The 5,000-nt window shown below is 45.5% G+C and overlaps 1 protein-coding gene across 5 annotated transcripts in view; it reads right to left on the bottom strand.

Moving 5' to 3' along the window:
• The window catches only part of LOC125286239 (SH2 domain-containing adapter protein F-like), a 125,632-nt gene that overhangs the window by 92,673 nt on the left and 27,959 nt on the right, over positions 1–5,000 (bottom strand). The gene's annotated exons all lie outside the window — the stretch shown is intronic.

Genomic DNA, 5,000 nt, shown 5'->3' with positions numbered 1-5,000 from the left:
ACACACACACACACACACACACACACACACACACACACGCTCAGTAAATCCCAGCAATCTCTCAGTAATAAATAACACACACACCCGAAAACACACCCAATATCTACAAGCACACATATAAAAACAATTATTTATAATACATATTACTTATTTAAGACCAAAGCAAGCCCTGCATGCAACATAACACACACACACACACACACATTCGCACACCACACACACACACACACACACAGAGACACATTCCCTTAGAGATGAGGATTTTCTTTTTGTGTTCTCCTCTATTGTTTAATAGAGCATACATTGCCTGCTTGTTACAGAGGGATTGTTTGCCTTCACACACACACACACACACACACACACACACACACACACGCTGCCAAATGATGCTTGAAGATTTTCAGGCAACAATTATCCACATGAATGTTAAATGGCAAACAATTAGTAATTCATGAGCTTGCAAACGAGCCAATAAAGCCTAGCTTTTTTATCATATCCTGTTTCGCTCGCCTCCAAATCTCTTTTTACCATCTCTGTCCTCTCTCCAAATCTCTCTCTTTTATGTTCCCTGAGCGTGACCATGTGGAGGACGAGATGAAAAAGGACAATGCAGATCAGGCATGTTTATATAATCGTGCTTACAGAGTTGTGTTTTTGACAGAGGACACAAATAAACAGGGCTGGTTTAGTGTTCAGATACAGAGGAGTGGAGAGAATAACAGGGAAGCTACATCAGGCGCGTAACTGAAGCGTTCCTTTCGCGACACGTAAAATCCATTTTAGAAGATTGGTCTATTTTTTTTTTTAACGTACACGCCGCCATCACGTCTGATGTAGCTAATTCCATTGATTACAGTGGAAGCAAATTGTTGCAGCAGACGCAACGCGAACGGAACGCTTCAGTTACGTGCCTGGTGTAACTTAGCCATAAGGGTGGTGTAAGGTGTAGAGTGTGGTTAGAAGGAGATGGAGACTACAAGCTTCCACTGCTCAAGCAACAAATCCTACATCTGGGATGAATTCTGTCATTACACCATGTTGCTCTGTTGCATCTGCAATCGAATGCTCCTGCCTGAGAGCTGTGCTGTGCTCGACTGCTTCTGTCTGGCAGTGATGCTTAAGTAGGGACTGGTTAGGGCTGAGCAAACAGCAGTAATTGCCCTTTCCGCCCACAGATTACTCTGGGATCTGGGATTATCAATCCCTCTCTCTCAGTATGTGAGGATGTGTGTGTGTGTGTGTGTGTGTGTGTGTGTGTGTGTGTGTGTGTGTGTGTGTTTCATGGCAACCTGACGTTACATGCAAGGTGGTTCCCACCAGGTGTGGTGAAAGAGAAAAATGAAACAAATTATTTGACAGATATTACAAACACACACACGCACGCACACATGCACAGTGCGCACGCACGCACACACGCACACACACACACACACACACACACACACACACACACACACACTAATCGTGCTTACAGAGTTGTGTTTTTGACAGAGTGGACACAACAACAGGGCTGGTTTAGTGTTCAGATACAGAGTGGAGTGGGAGAGAATAACAGGGAATACATCAGGGCGCCAGAACTGAAGCGCCTTTCGCTTAAGCGACCGAAAAATCCATTTTAGAAGATTGGTCTATTTTTTTTTTTTTTAGCGACACGCCGCCATCACGCCTGATGTAGCTAATTCCATTGATTACAGTGGAAGCAAATTATTTGCAGCAGGACGAACGCGAACGAACGCTTCAGCCACGCGGCCTGGTGTAACTTAGCCATAAGGGTGGTGTAAAGGTGTAGAGTGTGGTTAGAAGGAGATGGAGACTACAAATGCTTCCACTGCTCAAGCAACAAATCCTACATCTGGGATGAATTCTGTCATTACACCATGTTGCTCTGTTGCATCTGCAATCGAATGCTCCCGCCTGAGAGCTGTGCTGTGCCTGACTGCTTCTGTCTGGCAGTGATGCTTAAGTAGGGACTGTTTAGGGCTGAGCAAACAGCAGTAATACCCTTTCCCGGGCCACAGATTACTCTGGGATCTGGGATTATCAATCCTCTCTCTCAGTGAGGATGTGTGTGTGTGTGTGTGTGTGTGTGTGTGTGTGTGTGTGTGTGTGTTTCATGGCAACCTGACGTTACATGCAAGGTGGTTCCCACCAGGTGTGGTGAAAGAGAAAAATGAAACAAATTATTTGACAGATATTACAAACACACACACGCACGCACACATGCACAGTGCGCACGCACGCACACACGCACACACACACACACACACACACACACACACACACACACACAGATGAATGTCAGAAAAACTTACAATCAAACTTGTATAAACAGTGTCAAATAAAACATTTCTGATTATACAGTACACTAAGTAAGACTACAGTACAGTGACTACTCTGCATTCTGCTGCTCTTCCCTCCGGACACAGAAGCACACACACACACGCACACGCACACGCACACAGATGCTTTGGGAGCTGACCCTAGCAGTTGGCTGGTACACACCCCCAGTCGCAGGGGAGTGCTGAGCCACTTAAGATGGCCGCATTAAAGTTTCATTGGCTGGCTGAGTAAGCTGCGGGGTCAGAGGTCACAGCGGAGAAACAGGCAACCACACGGCTCTATCAGGGGAGCCGTTAGGGATCCAGTCATGAACGACAACACACAGGGCAGCACTCTAGAGGTAGGGGGCAGAATCACTACCTCACATAGATAATGAAAGGTAAGGTAAGGTAAGGGGGCAAAATCTTACCTCACATAGACAAGGAAAGGTAAGGTAAGGTAAGGGGGCAGAATCTTACCTCACATAGACAAGGAAATGTAAGGTAAGGTAAGGTAAGGTAAGGTAACTATATTTATATAGCCCATTTAATATGCATAGAGTGCAACCCAAAGCGCTCCAAAACATTAACACACAAAACAAAAGATGTTCACAGCACAAACAGGCAGAATAGCACAACTATAACAAGTACATTAGAGTCTCTAGTCTGAGATATAGACGCCTCATAGGTCCTCAACTGGCAGCTTCATTAAATGGTATCCGCAAAACGCAGATCGACTGTGTCGACTCCGGGATGCTGGCCTACGAGTGAGAGGCCTACGTACTGTAGGCAGAGTGGCAAAGAAAAAGTCATATGTAAGACTGGCCAATGAAAGGAAAAGATTAAGATGGGCAAAAGAACACAGACATTGGACAGAGGAAGATTGGGAAAAAGTGTTATGGATAGATGAATGTAAGTTTAAAGGGTGTGTGGATCACACAGAAGAACATTTGTGAGACGCAGAACAAGTGAAACGATGTTGGAGGAGTGCCTGACGCCATCTGTCAAGCATGGTGCAGGTAATGCGGTGGTCTGGGGCTGCTTTGGTGCTGGTAAAGTGGGACGTTTGTGCAAGGTAAAAGGGATTTGAATAAGGCCATCACTCCATTTTGCAACATCCTGCCATAATTGGAGCCAATTTCCACCTACAACAGGACAATGACCCAAATCACACCTCCAAACTGTGCAAGAACTTAGGGAAGAAGCAGTCAGCTGGTATTCTGTCTGTAATGGAGTGTCCAGCGCAGTCATCAGATCTCAACCCTATTGAGCTGTTGTGGGAGCATTGAAAACATGAAATTGTCTGGATGACCCCAAACCTTTGAACGGTAGTGTAGCTCTGAAAGACAGAGCAGCCTGAAGTTGCAAGTATTCTCATTTCTCTGAGCACAGAAGCTGGAGATCTGCCGCTCGTTCTCTTGGTAGGTTGTTAGTTACCAGAGTTCCTTAGCCATCCAATCCACGCTCAATCCAGACATGACGTTAATGTTAATTCAGTTAGCATAAATTAAAGCACAGGCATAAATTGCCTGTGTGCCCCATAGCCTAGCCAAGGGAGAAAGGAAAGGGAGAGAGAGAGAGGAGAGGGAGGGAGAGAGAAAGAGAAAGAGAGAGAATAAGAGAGAGGAGGTAAAATAACTCAACAGCAACTGCAAGAGAGAGCATTTTGTGTGTTAGTTGTGATGTTGATCTCTATTTCTGCTGTATGATCTACTTTAAGGCAAAAATGCCTGCCAAAAATAAACAACTCCTGTCCTACAGACCATCATCGCCTTGGCAATGTGGTCTTTGCCGGGCCCAGTCAGCGCGCTCTATTCATCTGGGAGAGACACAGGAAGTGAGGTAGCTGTACACAGTGAGCATGCGGCGTACTGCCTATTGTCTCTGAGAAGACGTCACAGTGTTTACTCTCTTCTCAGGCTCTTGTTCTGTCACGCAACCCAAACACACACACACACACACACACACACACACACACACACACACACACACACACACACACCTCAGGACAAACAGAGAGACTGCAAGGGAGTTTACTACCCAGGGAATTGGAAGGTTGTGGGTGGAGAAGGTTGTGTGTGTGTGTGTGTGTGTGTGTGTGTATGAATGACTGAGAGAAAGTTTGCATGTTTCTGCATAGTGCATGTCTACAGTACCTACATCTGGGCACGTTTGTGTATTTCTGTATGTGTGTGAGGAAGAGATCGCAGTGGACAACAAACAAAGACAGGAGAGATGTTGAGCATGAGAGTGTGTGTGTGTGTGTGTGTGTGTGTGTTGAGCATGAAAGAGTCTCTATCCTGGCTGACCCTACAGTGTCCACAGAGTGCTCCTTAAATCACCTGACCACGTCAGCATGCTAATTTGTGTCTAGACTGAGCCCATATGGCCCACTGAGTGAGTGTTCATTTAGGGCCATCACTCAAACAGGTGCGCTTCTTTTATTTTTAAAAACACACACACACACACACACACACACACACACACACACAGTCATAGATGTGTACACACACACACACGTCCACACGCACACACACACTTACATACAAAGGGAGAGAGCTCTAATGAAGTCGGGGTAATGATGAATGGAGCATTAATGTTAAATGAGACCAAGCAGGAGAGGAAAAGAGAAGCAATTAACACCTGAGCTTAAAAATACCTCAGTAACACACACAACGGAAG

The sequence above is a fragment of the Alosa alosa genome, chromosome 21 (genome assembly GCF_017589495.1).
Source record: "Alosa alosa isolate M-15738 ecotype Scorff River chromosome 21, AALO_Geno_1.1, whole genome shotgun sequence".
Taxonomy (NCBI): domain Eukaryota; kingdom Metazoa; phylum Chordata; class Actinopteri; order Clupeiformes; family Clupeidae; genus Alosa; species Alosa alosa.
Note: the sequence above shows the minus strand (reverse complement) of the source record. Positions and strands in the feature narration are given on the sequence as shown.